General features: G+C 42.0%; 1 protein-coding gene across 7 annotated transcripts in view; it reads right to left on the bottom strand.

The window, feature by feature from the left end:
• The window catches only part of GRM8 (glutamate metabotropic receptor 8), a 685,094-nt gene that overhangs the window by 213,943 nt on the left and 446,711 nt on the right, over positions 1-24,440 (bottom strand). The gene's annotated exons all lie outside the window — the stretch shown is intronic.

Genomic DNA, 24,440 nt, shown 5'->3' with positions numbered 1-24,440 from the left:
CACATAACAAGCCTAAAAATTCAATATTGCAACCATTATAAAAGGACTGTAAAGGAATGTAACTGCATCTACCCAATCTATATTTTATTTGGACACATTAAATCAGACTTAGACCATTTGATAATTTACTACTGTAAGCAAAATTGATACAATGGAAGTTGCGACACCATGATATCAAGAAAAATGCTTAAAAAATCAATTATGGGAACTGGTGCCAGTAACCTTTTGGCTCTCGTCTCTTCTAAGCCAAAGAATCCTCAAAGTGACTACAAAGTCAAGCATGAAAAAAAGAGAGAGAAAACAACTACAAGAAGATGCTGATTAGCATCCGAAAATTACATGCTGAAGATGGTAGATGTCATGATATTCAGAATATATTCATAACACATAGTGCTGTAATTTTAACAATATCATGCTAATATATCATAACATATTTTCAAAGCACATTAGGCATATATTTGAATTTCTGTTGTATTTTTATTTATGTTGAATACAGCACAGAGCTGGTAACAGTAGATTGCATCCTGTGGTAAATCTCTGTTAATGGAAGGGATTTCCATCAGTGGTACAGGATTTCTTCACTTCCCCACTTCTGCAGCCCAGAATGACTTCCCAAGTGCTACGCCTGGAGGACAGGGACAGCATAGGGCTGTCAGCTCCAGGTTGGGAAAAACCTGGAGATTTTAGGGATGGAGTATGCATGAGGAAGAGCTTGGGGAGAGAAGTAATGTTTAATGACAAACAATCCACTTTAAGTGGCCATTTTTTCTAGGGTAACTGATCTCTGTTGTTGAGTCAGCCCTCAGCACAGGAGGACTCCTGAGGTGACAACGAATCTGGTTCTATCAGTTTGGATCCAAACATAACCAGCAAAGAGCCAAGTACAGTCTCTTGAGAGAGTGCACTGAAAGTCCATCTCCTGACGACGAACCTCCCATGCCTGAGATATCAGCACTGACAGAAAAAAACAAGTGCCCAGCTCACTTGAAGTAGGCACACCATTAAAGCAAGGGCGCCAGCAGCAAAGAAGAATTTAAAGATAGATGACACAGTGCTCACCTATAGGCTTGCTATCTCATGGAACTGGAAGAAGGAGGGAGATCTTCACAGGATGAGGAGTGAATGCAGTGACCCATTTGCTGGAAGTAATTCCAGGATCAGGACTCGGAGATTGCCATGCCCTATATAAGTGCTTTGCAACAGTAGGTCAGACTGTGGGTATAGTGTGTGTGAATACTGGTTCACTTTTGCACAGATTCACCCAGCCTGCTCTGAAATCCTGACCTTCACCTCTTGGACTGCTTCTGGACCAAACCTTGACTTTCTGCCTGCCTTGACTTTTGCCCCAGCCTCTGACCATGCTCCTGATTGTTGCCTGTCCTGACCTCGGGCTGGATAATGACTATACTTCTGACTGCTGCTTGTCCTGATATTGGACAGTATTCTGACTACACTCCTGACTGCTGTTTGCCCTGACCTTGGACTGTATCTCTGACTTCTGGCTGGAACACCTTGGTGCCTTGCCTATCCTGCTAAGCAGCACAGTTGCCTGGTGACGAGTTGCAGTTCTGGGGAACCTCAAGTCCTACCTGAATGCTAGCATCCCTAGAACAGCATGAGGGGAGATTCAGATGCCTTCACTGAGAAAGAAGGATCACTAAAATCACCCTTTGCTTCTGGTAGTGGAAATTTACCATGAGATGCAAGCCAAAGTACTCAAAGAACAGCAGGAAAAAAATGACACTATACAACCCTGGTCAACAACTAAATTCCATGGTAATTCTACACTACAATGGAATTAATCCAGCGTAACTCTACTAAGTTTCCCATAAACACTTGGTACTAAAATGTCATCTGAAGGGAAATTTAAAAATGTAGAAGATTAAAAGTTCTGAAAGAAGGGGGGGAAATACTCAAATGAGAAGTAAAATGTCTTGGCAAGGTATGCATGGGGAGATCGGGAAAGGAGAATACCTTTCAGGTGTTACTGATAAAATTATAACACATCCTTTGTACTCTACTGCTGACAAGGAACAGGGGGTTGGATCAAAGACACTGCAAGTGTGGCCTTCCTTTCCTCCCACTGCAACCCACTATGCCCCCTCAACACTGCCCCAGGGAATCATGGGATTCCTGGAATAGCTTTGTACTCTGCCATACAAGGAATGAATTGGCATAAAACTGGCCACTGTACTGGTAAAAACAGCCTTTAGTTTCACACCACCATATTCTGAAACAGTTCAGAAAACCTGAAAAGCAATTATTATATACTGAATAAATTAATGTTCGCCTACATAATTGCCCAAATAGTTATTCACATAGAGATCTAAATTCACATGGTACATTTGGTTCAGCTAAGCTGCAAAGCACATTCATGAAGAACAAATGTCATAAAGGGAATACTTCCAAAACTTGACAGTAGTGAGATCTGCACATTTCAAAAGTGGGGCACCTCAGAATGGGACTTGCAGGATAAGCAATACCAGAAACAAACATACAGAACTGCTCTAAACAATTCCGTCTGCAAGCTCTTTTTCCCCAAAAAGAATTTTTTCCCATCAGTGTTTGTTCTGATTTTATTGTCATCAACTGTGTGTGTGTGGGGGGGGGGGGTTGGCACATTATCTCAGTGATAGCTAATCAACCAGTCCTCCATTTATTATGGAGGTGTACTGTTAAATTTAAATGATGCTTACGTCCATAGAACAGGATATCCTGTAACTTAATCGCCTCTCAAACAAAACAAAGTGATTGATGGAATAATTAGCTGTCATAATTACTCAGAACGTCTCTAAACGCACAGCATTATCTTCCATTGCATTCTGTCACCTTACGTTTCAATGTTTTTGCAAAGCTCTGTGATACTCGCTCAGTCGCTCTTCTGAGCTTTATCCCACAACATGGTACCTTATCAATGTTTCAGGGAAGCCAGCACCTATTGCTTGATGGGGGCCGTGGCTGGGAAGTATTTCTTGCTCAGCACAGAGAGAGGTTCTGGCTATGCCATCTTTTGCATCACTAGAGTTCTAATTAAAGGGTACTTTTAACATAGAAAAATTGCTTTAAAAATACATCCAATCTAATAAGGAGTTCTGGAAAACTTGAAAACTTGCACAGTTTTGTCTCACATCCTTCCTCTCACACCAGATACAAAAGATTAGCTAAGATTCTGCAGTGGTAGAAGACAAACCCTAAATATTCAGCTTCCCTGGTAATGAAAAAGATGTATAGTGAATCTTATAAAATGAATATGTATATTGTATGTGTGTGTTTGATGCCTGATGTACAGGGCATAAAGTAGCCATAGGAATATAGGAATGTGAGTAAAGCCTGCTGGATAAGCCTACTGTGGCTCTTTTGGCTGATGGGATTTATGAATAAAGTGAGTACTATCGACATAACTAAACGTTTACTTTTCATGCAGTCTTTAACTATGTGGGCCAGGGTTGCATTTCACAATGATGTAATTGAATGAACAACATCATATGCAAGCTTATGCACATACATTTATCTATAAATATTATATATGTAGAAGACCATTACAGGCTGCCTCCTTGCAGCATGGGTAGCATGGACATGGGGCCTGCCCTCCCGGCTGGGAGGAGGCGGGTCCCAGGGTGCCCAGTTACCCACCAAGCTTCGGCCAGACGGCTGCAGACCTGCACTCGCTCATGCCTTGCCAACCCTCCAGTTGGAGGGTGGTTTCTCCAACATGTATTAAAGCTGCGGCCCTGTTATTCGCCAAACATAAGAGTCGCGTAATTATTGGCACATGCCAACTGCCAGTCAATGTAAGTACTAAAGTGCAAGATGAAATGTCCTATCTGATGAGCTAAGTATAAGACACAGCCTGGTTCTGATTGATGCTTCTTATAATTCTGATTCATTTAAACCAATGGTTCCCAAAATGTTTTGGGCCGCCAGCCCCTTGGCTCTTAGGCCACATCCCTAGTGCGCCCTCCATACACACATAGGAACACACACTACTGATGTGAGATCTATGGCAAATTCAAGACACACTATATTGCATACAGTTCTTTTTTATTGTTGTGCAGAGGCCATATTTTAGTTTGGAAAATAATATGTAAGTTCTTTGGGTCCTCATTGGGGGAAAATTATTTATTTACTTCATTTGTACCCCATCTTTTTCCACAGTGGAAACAAAGCAGAATCCATTTCTCTCATCTTCTTTTCTTCCTTCCTCACAACAACCCTGTGAGATAGGGTAGGCTGAAAGTATTTGATTGCCACAAGCTTCCATGGCATACTGGTGATTTTAAACTGTGTTTCCCAGATTCTACTTCAAAGCTCTAACGGCTACTTCACAATGGCTATCATAGGATGGCTACTACTGAAGATCTAGTGGAATCATGTCACCCAAAGTTTACTACCAGGCTCAGGATCACCAGCCTCCAGGTGGGACCTGGAGATCTTCCAGAATTACAACAGAACTCTAGATGACAGCAATCTTGCCTCTGGAGAAAATGACTGATTTGGAGGTTGGACTCAATGGCATTATATTCATATATTAAGCCTCTGTTAAGGGACAGGACATTTTTCTTGGGGACAGTTGACAACCTTAAATGTCACCGATCACTGGGGGGGGAGCAGGCGGAACTGAGAACAATTTAAATCAGCATGAGAAATCCTTAGAGCTTTATACCACTATTTGCTGTAGGGCAACACGTCTTGGTGGATACCATTTCCTTTTTGGCTAGCTCCAAAATGATTAAAGATGAAAATATTACAAAACTGCCAGTTAGCACTGCAAGGTGTATTTTTCAGTGGACTCATCCAGAGGGATTTCAGTCTCCAGACATGAAATATGGCAAGATCTTCTTAGTCGCAAGCAACGTACAACTTCAGGTTTTATAAGCCAGATGTGAGCTGGTGAGAATGCAAGCTTTATTGCCACATTATTGTCTCCCCTGGGATGGACTCAAGCTTGAACTGCATAAAGGCCATTATGACTTCCTCTCCATCTCAAGATCAGCCTCCAAGGATGTATATTCATTAGAACAATAGCACATTTGACTCAAAACATTGTAAGGGTGTATGTGGAGCTGCAGCTAATTTATTTGGATACCTACTTACCATAACTTAAAACAGAGGCAGTCTCTTATCACTATAATAAAAAAGCACTTGCATTTCTCTGAGCTTCTGAATCCATGCTTCTGAAAATGTCTTCATTACCTCCTCTGTGTTTAAAAATAAAGCATATGATACCATGTCCAGAAAGTTATATTAAACAGAGCAAATCTTGGTAATGTATACTAGCATTTCGCTTCCTGGAGTGGCAGAAGATTGAGTCTGAATAACACATCTGTAGGCTTTAAAATTCATAATAGAGTCTGGCAGATAAAGCTAAACTGATTATGCTTCCCTCATTCTCTTTTTCCTGGATTTGTTTCACATTTCTATGGGTAATCATGGTTTATCTTTTTTTCCCCTCTTTAATTATTCTTTTTCAAATGGCAACTGTGTGAATGGAATAATGAGCATCTATTTGATGATGCTATCTCAAAACAACATTTTCCCCTCCAAAACAATCATCTGCTTCCCCTGAATTTAACTATGATCAAGGAATTCACATTTTAATACTAGGAGATTGGGTAGGTCTAAAATTTTGAGAATTGACAAAAGCACCACACAATATTATTTGAAAATATGGATTTTAGACAAAATGGGGATGGTTGTTTTTGAGAAAATCATTAAAAAGTGTCAAAAGATGCCCCCTCTTCAGTGATATTTCAGGCATAAACATTGTTTCACTGAGTGATCTCTGATTAGCTGATTGGCTAGCATTATCATCTGACAAGAATAGGAAGCATTCCCTGATTCTAAAAGGGTTCATTTACCATTAATGACAGCAGCATGAACCCAACTGAAGTGCCTGTGTATACCACAACATTATAATATCACACTTACTTAGTCCCTAATTGCTGGGATTATATGAAGAGGAACAAAAACTGAGAAAAACAGCACCAGAGGATGAAGCATAGGTGGGAAACAATGACAATTGCAAACAGCCAAAAAAGTAGGATGGCAGATAGTGAGCCCCTGCTCTCCAGTCTCACCAGAATGACAATTCATCAATATAAATTAGTCAGATAATTGCAGCCTTTCAAGTTTCTCAAAAGCTGAACTACTTCACTCAGATCCCAGTGAGTATGATCTTCCCTGATTTTTTGCAGAAGAAGGAAAATTGAAGTACATGGAAGGCAAGTTTACAGATTACACAAAAGGTGCACATGAAAATAGACTAGATTCACATTCATTTTGCCAGAACTGAACCACCAACTCTCCTTGTAAAGTGCATATGAGCAGCACCAGATATAACATGAGATGAACAATCAGGGACCCTACTAATCCCTTGACTAAGATACCTGCAGCACACACACACACACACAGAAACAATCAGAGGCTAATTCCATGTCATCTAACTTTGTTGGCAAATTTATTAAATGGTTGGGAATTTCTAGCTTCTGTGGTTTGTAAATACGAGTCCCATTTTGCACCTTAGAAGTAATTCTCTAGTTCCACAGAAAAATGTTTACTCATTTATTCTTTATTCTGTCTAAACCAATGTGGTACAGTGGTTAGATTGTTGGTCCAGGATTGTGGAGATTTGCATTCAGATCCATACTCAGTCCATGGGTGATCTGAGGCCCATCACTGACTCCCAGCTCAAACTAACTCACAGCACCATTGTGAGCATAAATGAAGTTGTAAAGAATGCATTCTTTACATGTTAAAGAGAAATGTCATTTATGCCCAAATGCACCCATCAAAATGGTCATGAAAGACACTTATTTTGTACTTGACTATTTGAAAACAAAGAGCCTCTTGTGGCGCAGAGTGGTAAGGCAGCCGTCTGACAGCGTTGCCCATGAGGCTGGGAGTTCGATCCCAGCAGCCGGCTCAAGGTCGACTCAGCCTTCCATCCTTCCGAGGTCGGTAAAATGAGTACCCAGCTTGCTGGGGGGTAAACGGTGATGACTGGGGAAGGCACTGGCAAACCACCCCGTATTGAGTCTGCCATGAAAACGCTGGAGGGCGTCATCCCAAGGGTCAGACATGACTCGGTGCTTGCACAGGGGATACCTTTACCTTTACCTTTACCTATTTGAAAACATATCCTGAGAAGCCACCCAAGAGAATGACACTGAAACTGCATGTTGAAATTGTATAGCATGTGATAGAGGACCTCAGTACTCAAGATGATCAAATTCTTGCTCCCAAGTACCAACAAGGAGTGATAATCTTCACTTTCAGGAACTTAAACTAAGTTGGTGATTAAACTTCAGTGTAATTATAAAAGTTAATAACATTAAGAAATTAGCATGGATTGAATAAAGCTTAATGTGAAAAGTCACTGATGCATGTAATTCTGATCTTCCAGCACTCGTGGAGTTCGCAATGATATAATTTAAAAATTACTTTAAGAAACTAATGTGAGAATTCTAGGAGGAATCTTCTCACCACCCCAAATAGAAGCCACAGGCATATTATTGCATGCCAAATATACTTGAGGTGGGTTAAATGTATAAGTATATACCAACGTCATGCACAAAAAGGTTCCTAGCATTTCTCACTATTCATGAAGTCCATTCTGACTCCCATAAGGATAATTCCTGAAGCCACAGGATCCAGGTCAAGGGATGGCCACATAGGTTAGTGGGCATGGGTGAGTAAGAACAATGAAATGAAATGAAACACTTTCTTCACCGGAGCCGTGCTTGCAGAAGAAAGAGGAGGTATCTTTTCACACCATTGTCTTTCTTACTTTCCCACCATTATGTACATGCCTATTCCTCCATGGACGCTGGAAATGATCTTCGAAGAATTGGAATAGAAAGGAACCAAGGAAACCTTTGCTTTCGGTACATGGGGTGAAAGGATACATGCTACTGAACCCAATTATGTTGCATCAAAGCAAGCAATTTGAATGAGGACCATCTTTCTGGAACTCAAACTTGTTTGAGTCACGACTTAAATTCATAAAGGTGAAATCCTGAAATTCAGCAGAGTAGAAAAGCGGCATGGCAGCCGGATCTGTTACCTTTATTTATTATATTTGGTCAGTTTAATGTCTTGTTCTGTTACATTCTATGTGAACCGCCCTGAGCCTTAGTGGAGATTGGTATACAAATGTAAGAAAATAAAATAAATAAAATAAAAGTGAGAAATAATATTGAAAACAGATATTAAGGCTTACTTTTAGAATATCCTAGGAAGAGGAATTAAACCTGGCTTTAGATGGAGGGTGCCATCTGCTTGGAGCAACATATTAAGGGATGTGTGCGTGTGTGTACAGAGTCTAGCTCATGCCATTGTTGCAAACCCATTTGGCAATGCAAAGCTCCATTTCTCTTCACAGAACCCAAGTGACATAGGGTAGGCTGAGAATATGCAATGGAACGAAAGCTTCATGGAAAATTTCACGGTGAAATGGGAAGCTGCTACCAAAAAACTGTGACTGGCTGTCCTTGCATTAATGAAATCTCTCCTTTCCTGATGGATCAGGATCAGAGTACAAATTTGGTCTGAGACACTAGTGACTTACTACATACTAGGGGTCTGCATTCAATATATCCAAACTAGAAATATTTTATATTTTTAGGTCTCATTTAACCTAAACTGAAACAATACCCCTTTTTTGCACATCCTTACTACTTGTCCACTGTATCCCCTTTCAGAAATATGAATAAGAAGCTGTGAGGCAATGAGTAAGTTCAGCCCATCTGATCAGTGGTGGGCACTCTTGCCATGTTGCAGGCCTCAACAGCATGCTGCACCCAGATAAAAGTCTAGTACTATATTTGTTACACCAGACTGGTTTTCTTATGGACTGTATTTACAAGCTGCTTTTATCTGCTGCTGATGTTCCTTTTGATCCTTTAAGAAGGATACCTTTTTAAATTTCCTTTCACTGAGTTGTGAAACTCACACTATCATAACTAACTGTCATGCCCAATGTTCTTAGGCATAAATCTGACATGCATTTCTGCCCATTAATACCAAAATCCCCAGAGCAAAAATAATAATTAAATATTAGCTCCTCACAAAACACACAATGCCTGCTAATTATAAATTTATCCTGTCTGTAATTGTTGCCTTAGAGAATTGTGTCTGTCTGAATCCTCTTAACATTTTAGCAGCTGCTGATTTCTCTTCAAAAGAGGGATGTAGACAATTTGTCACTGCTGGTGACCTGCCTGGAGAATGACTTTCATTGTTTTGTTGAGTTAGCCAGTAACTTTCCTGTCTACATAAATGAAATGTAGATTAAGGCTCTTTCTACTACATTCAGTGTCCTTTAAAGAACCTTCCATTATTTCTCCATCAGACTTGCAGAGCTTTTAAAACTTTATAATAAGAATATGTTTAGGAAGCTTGCCATGCAATCCTAAATAGATTGCAGCCCTAAATCCACTGATATCAATGGGATTAGAAGGGTATAACTACTTAGAGTTGCCCTGTTATACACACAAAGATGCTACAGCATACATGTATTCTTTCTGACCAGCCCATTTACTTGAGCGTACACTGTCAACCCAAATACTTAGGAGAATGTTACACAGATAAATATATAGTGACAGTAAATATGCTGTCACATTTCATTCTATCTGACGTAACAGACACAAGCTGACTCTGGATTCTAAAGTTCACAACTCTATAGTAACAATATGACTTTCTTCAAAATGGGACTATGGATTCTCAGAACTTTGAAGACAATTATTCAATAAAACATTTATTATCCTGCAGAGCTATTTCATATCTTAATCTAAAACAAAAACAGATGCCAGTGTAGTGTGGTGGTTAAGAATGTCAGAGTAATATCTGGCAGACCCAGGTTTGATTTTCCCGCCCTGTCATGGAAGCTTGCTGGGTGACACTGTCTCTGCCTAACCTACTTCACAGGGCTGTTATGAGAATAAAATGGAAGACAGGAGAGTAATGAACACTTTTTGGGGTCTCCATTGGGGAGAAAGGTGAAGTAAAAATGAATTAAATCAATGAATATTTTAATGAGTTGTATGCCGATATAGTGGTTTTCCCCAAAGAGCAGCCGCTGAATTAACCAGGCCGGCGGTTGATGCCACAGACAGTGAGGCATGGCTGTACCCATGGCCATGAGGCGTCTGCATGCGCCCGTCGCATGAATGTATCAGCATAGGGCGTGGCCCCAGGGGCCTATATAGGCCCCAGGGGCCTATATAAGGCACCTCATGCAGGAGCCTGGCCTCTTTACCGCCAGGATAGCTTCCATCTGTGCTGCCGCCAGGATAGCTTCCATCCCACCCACCCAGTTGTTAATGTTTGATGGATGCTTTATGTTTGTCACAACTGTGGTTTAGGGGCACGGGCATGAGCCTTTGGTCCAGGGCCAGTCTGCATACGGGAACCCTGGGTATGGTGGGGAGACTCAATAAGAGCCTGGCTCACAACGAGTACGGCCTTACCCGACTGGGAAGGCCAGGGGCTCGGAGCCAGGTGGACTTTTGTGGTTGAATGAGTTGGGTGCCCATCAACCATTAAGCTGTCCGCCTCCTATTGGAAAGGGACTCAAGGGGTAAGGATTCTAACCTCCCGGCTTGGATGGTTCTGGGCCCAGAGCACCCCAGGAACCCTGCGTAGCAGCCAGCCAGCTGTATGGGGTGGGGCTCTTTTCCTGTGCCAGGCCAACTCTTCAGCTGAAGGTGTTGGAATTAAAGTTGTGGCCTTGTTACTGCCAAAAAACTGAGTCACATCTTGATTGGCCCTATGCCATCTTGCCAATCAACAAATCCTGCATACTCATTTGTGGAAGGTACTGAGAGAGAATCCTTATCCTACTTCATAGAGCTACAGTTCCCAGAGATCCTGGAAAGCCAATTTGCATGTAAGCCAATTTGCATGTCAGACTAATATGTCCAGTGTAAACCCATACTTTACTATATTCAGAAACATTTTGAAACACAAAAATTGGGGACCAACTTTGCAAGATTAATTTTTAAACAAACTTTTCCTTTTAGGCCATAAATTCTGTGAATGGAAATCTTCAGACTTAACACAGCTATTACACCTTCCAAATAAAGAGGTAAACCTATTTTAAAAGGATACCAGCATCAAGAAGTGAGAAGTCTGTGTTCATACACCTGTATATGTCTAGTGTTCTGAAATATCTGCCCTCAGTCTAACTGGCAGTCTGATTTAATCATTATTCTGGTTGCTGGTAAAGTCAGCAAGCCATGGTCTTTCCACATGCATTTGATAAGAGAAACTTTTCAGAAGGCTGATCCTCGCACAATGATCATACCTACTGGCCGGCCCTTAATGTTTCCTTTATCCATTTCATTCCAAGTTTCAAATTGGGATTGAAACATAGTTGTCATTTGCCCACAAGGAGAAAATGGCTTTCAACTGAAATATTAACCATTAAAATGGACAACTATTTCCTTTCAGCAGTGCATATTTATTTTACTTATTTGGAATAAATACCAACTGCTTTTCCAGCTAAGTTTCCCCACAACAGACCGACTCAATACAACAATTCCAGGCCCTCTTACAAGTGGCTGATTCCTACAGGAAGGTGCCATGCAAGGACCTCAAGGGCATATTCCTGGGGTTTACAACTAGTGCTTCAAACAGGGGAGTTGAGTGTGAAGTTCAATGAGACTGGGTAGGGAGATAGAGGAGAGAACCCCTCTGCCTCAAGTTTCCTGGAAAAGGATGTTTGTTTGTTACCATACTTTTAGGACATGGCTCCCTGCCTGCCATCTTGCTAACAATAAAAACAACATCAATAAAAACATTAAAAAACCACGCTTCTAGGCCTATTATGCACAGCCGCCGAAACGGCAATTTCAGGTCACATGGAAAACGCGGAGGGGGAAGAAGCGAAGCAAACTCTTTATGCATGGGACGGAACGCAACGCAACGGTGGCAAAACCAAGAGTAACCGATTATGCATGCGGCGACCCCAGCACCGCTTCTGGTTGCGCCCCGGTTACCCGGAAGCTGCGTTTTCTTCCATGTTTCGCTAACGCGGCTTTTTCGGCAGCATGCACCGATTGTAGCCGGCTCCGTGCGTTATTGGTGATTTTAGTCGCCGCCATTCCACCCTGAATGCGCACTATCCCCCCCGTGCATAATGGGCCCTACAGTTAATAACCACAGCCAAATCCTTCTTCTCCCCCTTCACTTCCCTCAATCTACTCTGCCTCCAGGATGATATTATAGAGTCCCCGAGGAGGGGCAAGATTGTCTAGTGGCCTGGCCTCAACCAAAAGCCTGATTGAAGAGCTCTGTCTACAGGCCTTGTAGAACTGTGTCCGCTTTAACAGATCCCTTAGCTCTTCCAGGAGCTCATTCTACCAGGCAGGCACCAGGGCCAGAAAAATTTCCTGTGAAGCTAGACTCACCAGCTTATTCAAACCCGCAGAGCGAAGAGCCCTGCAGGGAGCATAAGGAGAGATGCAGTACCTCAGGTACACTGGGTCCAGACTGCAATTGGCTTTAAAGGTTATAACCAGAACCTTGAACCTGATCCAATATTCAACTGGTAGTCAATGCAGCTGTCTCAGCACTGGCTGGATATTGGCCTTTCAAGGTGTTCTAGTGAGGACCCTAGCAGCTGCATTCTGTACCAGCCCCAACAATGTTACACTGCAAGAATACAAAAACTAAAAACAAATATCTATGATGTATGCAAGCCCAATAAAATACTCATAAATGCTGACAGTATCAATACAAATTTATATATCAAAAAGCCATCAATTCATATTTAGCATACAAATTCAATACAATGTTTTGGACATATGAGGAAGCATTTGTAAAACAGAAAGCAACTGGAATTCATGTCCTGTCCTCCAAGTATCTACAAGTTTAAGAATATTGTCAAGTTTTTGCAAGTCTACTATACGACAATTGCAAGTTTGTAAAAGCCAGCAAAGCTAGGCATGGTGCCATGTTGTGAAACACTGTGCCAGAAAAAGAAAACGCTGTTTTGCACTGTTTTGCACCTATCACTGTATTCACTGTATTGAATTTTTATGTTTCATACAAATTGAGGGCTTTTTGATATATAAATTTGGATTGATACTGTCAGCATTTATGAGTATTTTATTGCCCTTGCATACATAGTGGATTTTTGTTTTTGATTTTTGCATTCTGCACCAGCTACAACTTCCAGGTCAGGGACAAGTGAATACCTGTGTAAAGTGAGTCACAGAAATCCAGCCTGGAGATGACTGTTGCTTGGATCACTATGGCTAGGTGTTCTGGAGACAGGTAGGGTACTAGTATTTGGGGAAACACTACCTAGGCTATTTTGGTGAGCTGAGCCTTCACTGTAAGGAAGGCATCTAGGATCACACCCAGGTTCCTGGTAGACTGTGAGGTCTTCAACTGTATCCCATCCAGGCTGGGCAAGCACACTTCTTAATCTGGCCCTTTCCTACTGAACCATAGGACTTCCATCTTGGAGGGGTTGAGTTTCAGCCGGCTTTGCCTGAGCCATACTGTAACTGCTTCCAAACAACTGTCAAATGTTAATCCAGGGGGTGTTGGGGTGGCTGTCCATCAAGAGATGAAGCTGGCTGTCATCAGTGTACTGATGACAACCCAAGCCGAAACTCCAGACCAGTTGGCCCAGATGTTAAACAATGTTAGGGAGATTATCACCCCCTGTGGGACCCTACCAGGCAATTAGTAACTACATGATTGCAACCCTCTGTTTCCAGTCTTGAAGAAAGGAGGCCAATAATTGATGGGCTGTCCTTGAATTCTGGCCCCTGAGAGGTGGTGCACCAACAACTCATGGCTGACAACATCAAATATTGCCAACAGATCTACCAGCACAAAAAGGGCCGAACTGCTTCTATCTAGCTGGCACCAAAAATCATCTGTCAGGGCAACCAGGACCATCTTCACCCCATGACCAGGATGGAAGACAGACGGCTATGAGTCAAGGGTCAAAGTTTCCTCCAAGAATGCCAAGAGCAGACCTGCCACAGCCTTTTTAATCACCTTTCCCAGAAACACCAAATGTGAAACCAGGTGGTAAATGGCCTGGTCGCAAGAATTAAGCAATGGTTTCTTTAGAACTCCCCCAAAGGAAAGGAGAGGTTGATAATCACCTGGAGAGGCTCTCCCACCCTCCTGAACTCAATTTGAGTACCATGTTGGGTAGGGATCACGGGAGCAGGTGGTCACACAGAGCTTCACATCAAAAGAGAAGGCAGTGTGTTACTGTATCCTTTCTGCTACTGAAATTTGTACAGGTTCAGGTAAGCTACTGGGTAGAAATCATGGTTGTGTGTTCAGTGCATGAAAATTCTGACTCGCAGGGAGTAGGAAAATTTTCTTGAGACCAGGTATGCCAACCTGGAGAAGCTGCAGCAAAGAATGATTTGGGGATGAAATATTCAAATCAGCCCCACTCCTTTGCTGATAGCTCTATTGCTGTTGTGGAGAGTGAGAGACCTGAGGTCAGAGGGCATTAGTCTGAGGAGGAGGGTGTGATCCCTTAGAAGGGACTCCTTCCTTGGGTAACAGACCAATATCCTCTCATACTGAATATTCTCCTCTGGGGGATGGTGAGAGGTGGGTTTTTGTTAGTGGGTGATTTGATTGTCAGAAATATAGAGAAGGTCTCTGACATGCATTTTTGACTTCATAGTAACTTGCCTGACTGATGTAAAGATTGTAGTTATCACACTCTGAATATAGAGATTGATAGGTAGTGCTGGGGAAAGGTCAGCAGACATGGAGCATGATGGCACCAATGACATTGGGAAATGTAAATTTGTGGTCCTGGAGGTGGGGGGGGAAGGTAAAAAGTTAAGAACCAGGACTTTAAAGGTAGCATTTTCAGGATTGCTACTTGTGGCAAGTGTGCCAGATATGCAGACACAGATCAGGGTCTCAATATGTTGATGAGGAAATAGTACCAGAAAAAGGGCTTAGATTTCTTAGGCACTGGGGAACTTTTTGGGACAAGCAGAACCTGTACAAAAGAGACAGACTTCACTTGAACGAAAAGGGAATCATTCTGCTGGTGATTAATATAAAAAAGTTGGCAGAATAGCTTTTAAACTAATCACAGGGAAAAGCCAACAAGGGACTGCTAATATTGACAGGAACATATTAGAATTTGGGAATGAAGGTAGGCTCGCAATGGAGGGCCATGTGTAGCAACAAGCGGGGCAAGGGAAGTGATAGTTTCTGCAAACACGTTATAGGTGTCCATATGCTAATTCATTTGAGAGCTAAACCATAAAATTTTGAGAGCTGTAACATAATGGATGATTTTAATGCAAAAGTTGGCACACAAGTGGAAAAAGACATTACTGGCAACTTCAGACTTGGAGAAAAGAATGATGCAGGTGATCATCTGGCACAATTCTGTCATGAAAATCAGTTTTGCATCATGAACACTTGGTTCAAGCAGCATAAATACCACTAAATGGGCCACACCAGAACCAAATCGACTATAACTTATACAGTCGAAGATGTTCTAGTTTAATCCTTGCTGTCAAAACATATCCAGATGTTGATAGCAGTTCAAATCATGAACTGTTTTCGGCTCAAATCAAAACAAAACTCTGCAACATCAATAAGACATCAAGGTTAAGGAAGTTCAATGTAAATAAAATTCCATTCACATATGCAGTGGAGGTGAAAAATCGATTTCAACTATTGGACGCAAGAGAGAAGATGCCTGATGCTGTGGCAAGAAATTCAATCAACTGTTGTTGAAACAGAAGTTAAACACATACCACACAAGAAGCCAGAAAGGGTCCCGGGCCTGGTGCATGTTAGGCCACCATTGCCCTGCTTTAACGGAATGCTGGTATTTTCCATGTTCCCTTAAGCCCTCTGGGAGCCTGGTGGAGGCCTGTGTGGACAGGAAGAGTTGGGCCTTTCAGGCCCAGCTCCTCTCAGTCCTAGAAGAAGAAGAAGAAGAAGAAGAAGAAGAAGAAGAAGAAGAAGAAGAAGAAGAAGAAGAAGAAGAAGAAGAAGTTGGTTCTTATATGCCGCTTTTCCCTACCCAAAGGAGGCTCAAAGCGGCTTACGGTCACCTTCCCTTTCCCCTCCCCACAACAGACACCCTGTGAGAGAGGTGAGGCTGAGAGAGCCCTGATATCACTGCTCAGTCAGAACAGCTTTATCAGCACTGTGGCAAGCCCAAGGTCCCCCAGCTGGCTGCATGTGGGGGAGTGCAGAATTGAACTCGATTAGAAGTCCGCACTCCTAACTACTACACAAAAATGCCCCACTCAGCTCCACAGAACTTTGCGGTGCCGCGCTGCCAAATCTCACGTAATCCTAAATTCCTGCAACCCTCCCCCCAAAAAAACCCCTGCTGCCCCCCATGCAGGGGAAGCTTTCCACCATGGCAGCACCCCCTCACACACAGGGTAACGTTATGGTGGCAGACCAGGTCCACCACTGAAATGTGCCTCCCATGGGGACACAAGAAGCAGCGGAGCATGGTGCTTTGCTGCAATGCACCAGCGGTGCCCCAGAGTGGTGCTATGGAGCAATGTCACCAGTGCAGAATTGCCCTGAACGAGACAGGGTGTTGGACCACTGGTCTGATCGAGCAGGCCAGTTCTTATGTTGATATAGGTGAATATGGTCTTTTGGAGACATTGGTGCAGCTATTTAAGATACTTAAAGTACATACCCCAGCAGCCTTAACATAAACCACTGGCATAGTAGAATACTGGCTTCATATGATAATTGTGGAATGTCCCAGTAGGAGTCTTAATTGCACCAAGTGGACTTTTTGCCATTAAGGGTGACCTCATATAAAAGCTGCCTAAGCTTTAAGCATTCTGCAAATATTCCGGGGGCATTTATAGCAATGAAATAAGGTGGTAGTAATAGAGGGAATGTTCAGTAAAATAGAATTGTTTGTTGGGTGTGTTCTAATGTTTTACTTCAGTGCTCTCTCATTTTGTAGTCTTGTTGTATTGCACCATTCATAGCAGGTGGTATACTGTTCTTCACGGCATTGTTTTCTAATTTTGTAATCTATCCTGAGACTCAATGACAAAGGCAGCCATTAAAATAAATCCTTAACGCTATTTCACTCCCTTATACCTGGGAAACAGCCTCCTGGGAGGAGACTGTCCAAGGACCTGTTCATCCAGGTCCACCCTGATTGGCCATTCCCCTCCAGCTCCCACTCTTCCTCCTTGCCTGCTAGAAGCCTTGTGGCTACGGCCTCCATTTGCTCCCAGGAGGAGAGAGGCAGCGACAGGGCTTTGTGGCCCATAGGTAGGCTCCTGCTGTGAAGGAGCCAGGGTCAGGGGTTGGAGCTTCCTTTCAGGCCGCAAAATCCTGGCACCACCTCACAGAGGTGGCGGTGGAGCTTTGCAGACCACAGGTATGCTCCTGCTGCAAGGGAGCCCCAGGGGGTTGGAGCCTCCTTGCGGACCGCAAAGCCCTGGCACTGCCTCACAGAGGCAATGGTGGGGCTTTGCAGGGACACTCACAGTTTGAGGGAGTGGGAGGGGGTTGGAGCCTCCTTGTGGGCCGCAACACCCTGGCACCACCTCCTAGGCACTGGGAAGGAGCTGGCCGGGGGGGGGGGTTGTTCCACCATCTCTTCATCTAACTCAACTGGGAGCACAGAGAATACCACGTTTGAAGCAAATCCCAACTTCCTTCCACTCCCACACTATCCTTTACAAAAGATGCACTTTTACTTTGGGAACACTTTCTCTTGCTTTGTAAGATTTCAATTATCTCCCCTTTGGGAGGGTGGGGGAGTGTACTTGCATGCTTTTGCACAGGTAGCGGGCGAACTGATGTGCAAACCGACTCCCACCCCAAGCACTTAATGTAGAGTAGCCTCCCTGAAGGTTGGGTGGAATCTGCGTAGACTCCACTGAAGCCTTGGAATGGTGCGGGGGGGGGGGGGGGAGCTAAGCAAAGGGCAAGTCTTGGATGGGGGAGAAAACAAGTCCCCAAACCACAAGATCACATTACTTGCAACGACAGACCAATCTTTGATGCTAGTGAATTCATAAATGGGCTATAAAAGTCCAGCCTGTATGTTGCCCCGGTTAGCGTGGTCTGGTGGGGTTGGTCTGGGTTAGCACCAAGTAAAGTCAGGGTTGCCGCACAAAAGCAAGTAATGGCAAACCACATGGGAATGTCTCTTGCCTTGAAAACCCTATGGTTGTGACTGGAGAGCATTTCAGACAGTGAGAGTCTGGATGTTACCAGAGCATATTTGACCGGCCCAAGTTCAGCTTACTTGATGGATGAATGGATGGTGCTGGCAAACTAGGTTTGTGACTCTCAAGTATGACTCTGGAAAACTTCAGAAGCCTGTTTCTCTTAGAACTAAGAAGTTTCTCTAAATTGCGGGCCTGATCTTTCAAGAGAAGTGTTACCAAACCTCTGTAGTCCCAGGCAGTAGTTCATGTTGGAGGATTTCCTCCAGCAGAGACAATAGGAACAAGTGGCTGATCACAGGAATCCCCCAGCTTTCCCCAGCCTATGCTGATGTTTGTTCTTGGAGGGAGGGTGCAGCATTCCATTGGCTTTTGAACCTCCAGCTAGTTGAAGAATTCTAGCTAAGTCCCCTCCCTTCTGCAGGGCTTGTGCAGCTGGCACTCAACAGATTTCTTTCTAAATCTTTTGTGTGTTTTCTTTGCTGAGAGTGCCTCTGTAAATAAACTTGCATCCACAGCTCAGTACACAAGTCTGGATGATGAAAATGTTGAACGATAAGAACAACAATGATGGGTGTGAGCTCAATCCTCCATTCACATATTTTGTCACCCTCTGAAATGGGATTTCTCTCTCAGAGGCTAAACCTTTCATCATCTGCTTCCCATTATAAACCCCGGCAGGCTGAAAAAGGCAGAACATTTTGCAATAACATCCATGTATCTTGAGATAGTCAAGTAAACAATGTCTTTCCCTGCATTGCTATTCTAATTAGAATGCCAAAAACTGAATTTACTTCACATCCCCACCTGCTATATCCCAGTGAGTTGTTGAACCAATAGAGAGATGCTCTGTTATGGAGAATTCAGTAGGGATTAAACAGATTTCCTCCCCTGAAATACTTCTATATAACTTCCCAATAAGGATGAAAGAGAGATATCCTTCTTCGGCTATACAAAAGACGAACTAAGGGAGAGCAGCCCTCTTCCCCCCTTTTGACATACAGTCTGTGGGAAACCATGAGGAAAGGATGGGAGAGAGCCTTGCATTGTCAGGAGCCTGAAAATGGCTGCAACTGGCCTGCACATGGACAGGTCCCATGTGGGACTTCACAGAACACAGGACGATGAATAGTATCTCTTTTTGTCTCATGCCCTCTCATTCCAGCCATTCTTCAGAATTTTGCTTCTCATGGACCAATCACATCAGTCAAAAATATTTTTTATTTTCTAAACAGGGAAATGCATGCTGCCCTAAAATCTCCTTCATCCATGTACCATCCACTGAACTATTCATCCCATGGTACACATTTATCTGGCATTTTCAGAAACAGTTTTGTTTGAGGTTTCAAAAATATTTCAAAAATTGGTCAAAAGCCTTCATGTGTACTTCTAACATCTTCCCTCCAAATGTAGCTGGTGACATATGAAATTTATTATTAATAAAATGTCATAAGGCTAACTTGTGTCTGTTCAGCTTCCAAAACCCAGATTAATCTGGTGAGTTTTGTGGCATTTTTGAGGCGGGGAGTTAATGATAAAAATTTAAATTTGTTTTCATTTAAAGAAAAGAAAAATGTATAAATGAGAAAAAGAATATATTAATCAGAAACTTAACAGTAATTTCTTTACAGCTCATTGTTCCTGGCAGCAATTTTGATCTGCAGTATAGTCCTAAATAGAGTTACTCTGCACTGTTGGTAGCATTTTTGGTTTCATCAAATAACCCAGTCCTACATGTTATTATACTTCAGGAGATCAGATGCACACTGGGGCAGAAAAACAATGGTGCAGTTCTGCAGCTGAAAGATCTAGTGGTGGAAATGTTATTATAGGGATATGGCACTGAACTTTTCAGTGTACTACTCTGAGGATTAGATTGCTGAGCTTCATCCACACATCAAATACAAACTTTACTATCAACAGCAGTCACTTGGAACTGGATCATCTTGTTCACAGATAAACAATACAGGGCAATGATAGCATGATATCCAAGAATATATGAATGCAGCCTTGATCTCATGGCAATTCTACTCCACATTCTCAGTATACGGGCCTGATTATGACTCTTCTATGTTTTGATGCAGATGAGCAGCATTAATGTTAGGCACGCCAATCCATCCTATCTATGTTTTAATGTTACCCCAGGGAAGTAGCTGTTCTATCCATACTACTGACTCATGCTCGGTATGGAAGGAGACTGACAGCTTAATCACTTTATAAAACTGCCTTTGAGCAAAATATGTCTATATGAATTAACACTTCATTTTTGGCTCAAATCCATAGAAACCCAACACCTTACATACTGAGGACTGACTGCATCAAATACAACGCTTAAGGGGTAGTTATGCAACGCACACTGCCTATTCTTCTCCTTGATCAGCACAGCTATGTTATGCAACGTCTGAAACACCTCAGAGAGCTTTGTAGAGCTCCAGACCTTTAAGCAGCAGGTCAGGATTGATGAGATAGTTGTGTACATTGCAATACTATTTAGGTACAATGCTCACCCTACCTCTAATAAGTAATAATTAGTGACTGAAAGCTTCATGGCTTGGTCTGGATTTGAACTGACATCTTTGAAGTCCTAGTTTGACATTCTAAGCACTACATTAGCTATAGTAGGATCATGTGCAGCTATAGAAATTAGCAAATGGTGGCTTTTTATATAGGAAACATAAAAGTAGTCACAGAAATCATATGACCAGTACTTTTATTCCCCACTTGCTACAAATCTAGGACAGCTCAGCTAAATTTGTAAGACTACTATAGCTAGCCTCTTTATGTCACATGGGTCTAATAATTGAAACTAAAGATTTCCAAGTTTCTGTAAGAAACAGGATTAACCATCAAAATCCTTCTGAACATGAGGCAACTGATTCTTATTTCAATACATCTTCATTTGGTTTGACTCCAAGGTGCTCCAGAACCAGAAGTAATAGCATAAAAGGATGGATTTATATTCTCAAAATGATAAGTTGTCATTCTGTACCCACATTCTGGCTCTCCCCACTAGAAACAAAACCAGATATTCCACATTTAAATTGTAAGTAGTTGAAAAACAGCTAAACAGAATCCAATGTCATATCAATTATATCGGTTCACTGTGCTATGGAGAATATTATCGCTCTGCTGTCATGAAAGTGTCACAGAATATTACATGGATGAAGCTGTTGGGAAAATAAAATTTCTCTTGCAATACAAGCACAAGTAAACAAGCAACATTTAAAATAAGGATTTGTAAATTTAATTACCCCTATAAAAGTGAATGCAAAGGTAAATTATAATGTAATTATCAAGTATTTTCATATATATACACTTAATAAAGTTTAAACAGGTTAAATTTATTTTATTATATATTTAATTAATTTAATTAATTTGCATGCCACATTTCTCGCCAAGTCACTCAAAATGGCTTATATCGTATTCTTCTCCTCCATTTTATCCTCACAAAAACCTTGCAATGTAAGTTAGGCTGAGTAAGTGTGACTGGCCCAAGATCACTTCCTGAAAGGAGTGGGGATTTGCCCTGGCCTTTTATGCTCTGGTGCTTACTTTCACTTGTACCATGCATTCCCTTCTGGTGCATTTTTCTCTTCTGCCTGCTAACTCACTTTCACTTCAAAGGTGGCTCAAGCTTTTGTCTATATGCCTAGGGAGATGCCCACCATCCTCAGGGCGGAAAGAAGAGCTGCAGCACACTTCTGCTAGACCCTGATGCCCAAACTCAGTCAGGAAAGCTTATCTGGTGTGACTGAGGTGGTGCCAGTGGCACTGTTGGAGGCATTGTCCTGGGCTGCCCTAGGGGTGGCAAGGGAGAAGGAAGCGGTCAGCCCAATATCAGGAGCTACAGTGGCCTTGGACCCCCTGGCAGCAGCCACAGTGTGGACTCAACCCTGGGAGAGCCCTCCAACTGTGGCTGGACTGGAACTGTTCTGATTTGTTCTGGCCTAATTTATGGCATGTCCAGGTGGGATTAGAGGAAAACAAGGGAAGGAGGTTAAGGGAGGGGAAGACCATCAGGCTGGCTTGAGGAGATGTCCAATGAATGGGATGTGTCTCTGCCAGATAGGCAGGGCTTGGAGCAATGGAAGGAGTGAGGGATGGGGTCAGCGGAGTTGTAAGGAAAAAGATATTAAGAGCTCCAGGAATTGCACCAGGGAGGAAGGTAGACTGGCAGTTCAAGTTGAGACTTGACCAGCCAGGAGGAGGAGGGCTGTGGTATACCACACTCCCTTTCCTCCCATTCTGAGGTCTAAAGAGAATCCCACCGAAGTGGCCAACAAGACAGCAGAGGGTGGCAAAGCTCAGAGAATGACATATATCTCTTCTTACCCGCAAAATCTTCCTGAGCCTTCGGGAACAGTGGCATATAAATGTGAATAAATGTGAATAAATGTGAATAAATGTGAATAAATGTGAATAAATGTGAATAAATAAACAAACAAATAAATAATGTAATATAAAATACGATGGAGAGAAAACAGCCACAATGATTCCTACATTAATCCAGACTCCCCAAAATCTATAACATGTCTTTGTTTCTTTCAGTAGCTAGACTATGGCAGGGTGTATGTATCTCTTGAGCTTTCACTGAACCACTCAGCCTGAATTCAGGTCTCCTTCAGTTCCAGATTTCTTCTTAATGGTTTTCTGTATACAAATGCATGCATAGCCATAATGTAAATATCTAGATTCCTAATATAAATATCTAGATAGGAATAGTGATCGTGGTAATAACAAATAGTATTTAGTTCATAAAAGTAATAGAATTGTACAATGCTGTGTTTGCAGAGAGCAGAGGTATATCATCAAAAGTGAATGGCAGTTCACTTAGGCACCACCAGAAAACCTGTTCTTGCTGCTGGGAGCAGTGCTAGCTCCAGCTTGCAGGCAAATCAGACAGAGACTGATGAATTCCTCCACATACCCAACCACGAAAACAGTTCCTACCCTATAGAGATTATAGTATCCTGATCAGGTTGACTCTAGTATCTGGACAGTTGCTACTGCTTCTGAACATTTCTTGTCTCCACAAATCAGCTGAGACTTGACGGAACTTTCCACCATCAAAGTTAACAGTACAGTACTTCATTTCAGCATGCGGGTTAATTTGAAATAAGTTTTTAGTAAAACAATTGACAAGCAATAAAATCATAGGTTTAAATATATAAACGCAAGATTATTTTATTCAAGAGAAGGAGATCCAAAGTACCTGGCCTGTCAGCTGTATGGGATACAAATGTCTCAAAATAAATCACCCCAAATTTTTAACCTACTTATATTGAGCAAAATGAAAATTCCTTCCTGTACACCTCATCCAACAAGGCTTTTGACCCCATTAATTTTGGTGCTACAGTATATTTCCAGCAAAATAAAGTTTCTCATAATGTCTTTTTTATTTGTTTGTTTGTTTTGGGAGGTGGAGTCCCAGCCATTATTTATTGCTCGAATACAGGAATTCCTTTTATGGAAATTTCAAAAAAGGAAACCACAAGGAACATTCATTAGGAGAGAAAATATTGCAAACCTCAGCAAATTATGCCTATCAACCAAATGGTCCTTCTGGTGTATTACTTGAAGCAAAAAAACAGTTTCCACATGAAAGCAAAATCAAAAATGACCTTCCACTTTTTAAAAGGCAGCTGGCAGCTGAGGTTGCTGAAGTGTAGTGTGATGGACAGCACAACTCTGCCTATGGTTTGCAGGCATGTCTGGCAGAAATAATTATACTCCATAGACCCTTGCACAATATACTTGGCAAGCACAATTTAGCACAATTGTAAAAATTGTTTAGAATGGAACCAGAGCTTTCAGGAATTTTATCTCCTCTCATCCTTCTTATCAACCCAATTTTATCATTAGGCATGTGCATAACCATTAGGCATATTTCTCCAGCAGTAAATTCCCAATAGCATAACATTTTATTGTGTATATTTTGAAATACATAGATTTATAGAAGAATGGAAGAAATGATTTAGACAGAAATGATTCTTCCATTACCCATCTTTAAAAATGGTAACTTCAAATGATCCACTATTATAAGGATACAATTAAGTGAGTTTAGACACATTTAAGAACAAGTTTTCTTTTTCTGAGAGTATTAACTATCACAGCTTGTGAAGAAGATAGTTGATAGCCTGAATAGGCATTTCCCCGTTGCCTATTTTGATGGACAGAAACTTATTTTTAACTTGTACATTTTTTTCCAAAGCAAAGCTTAACACTAGTAGACATGTATATGTTTCAGGTTTCAAAGCAGGTAGG

Source organism: Paroedura picta, chromosome 5 (genome assembly GCF_049243985.1).
Source record: "Paroedura picta isolate Pp20150507F chromosome 5, Ppicta_v3.0, whole genome shotgun sequence".
Taxonomy (NCBI): domain Eukaryota; kingdom Metazoa; phylum Chordata; class Lepidosauria; order Squamata; family Gekkonidae; genus Paroedura; species Paroedura picta.
Note: the sequence above shows the minus strand (reverse complement) of the source record. Positions and strands in the feature narration are given on the sequence as shown.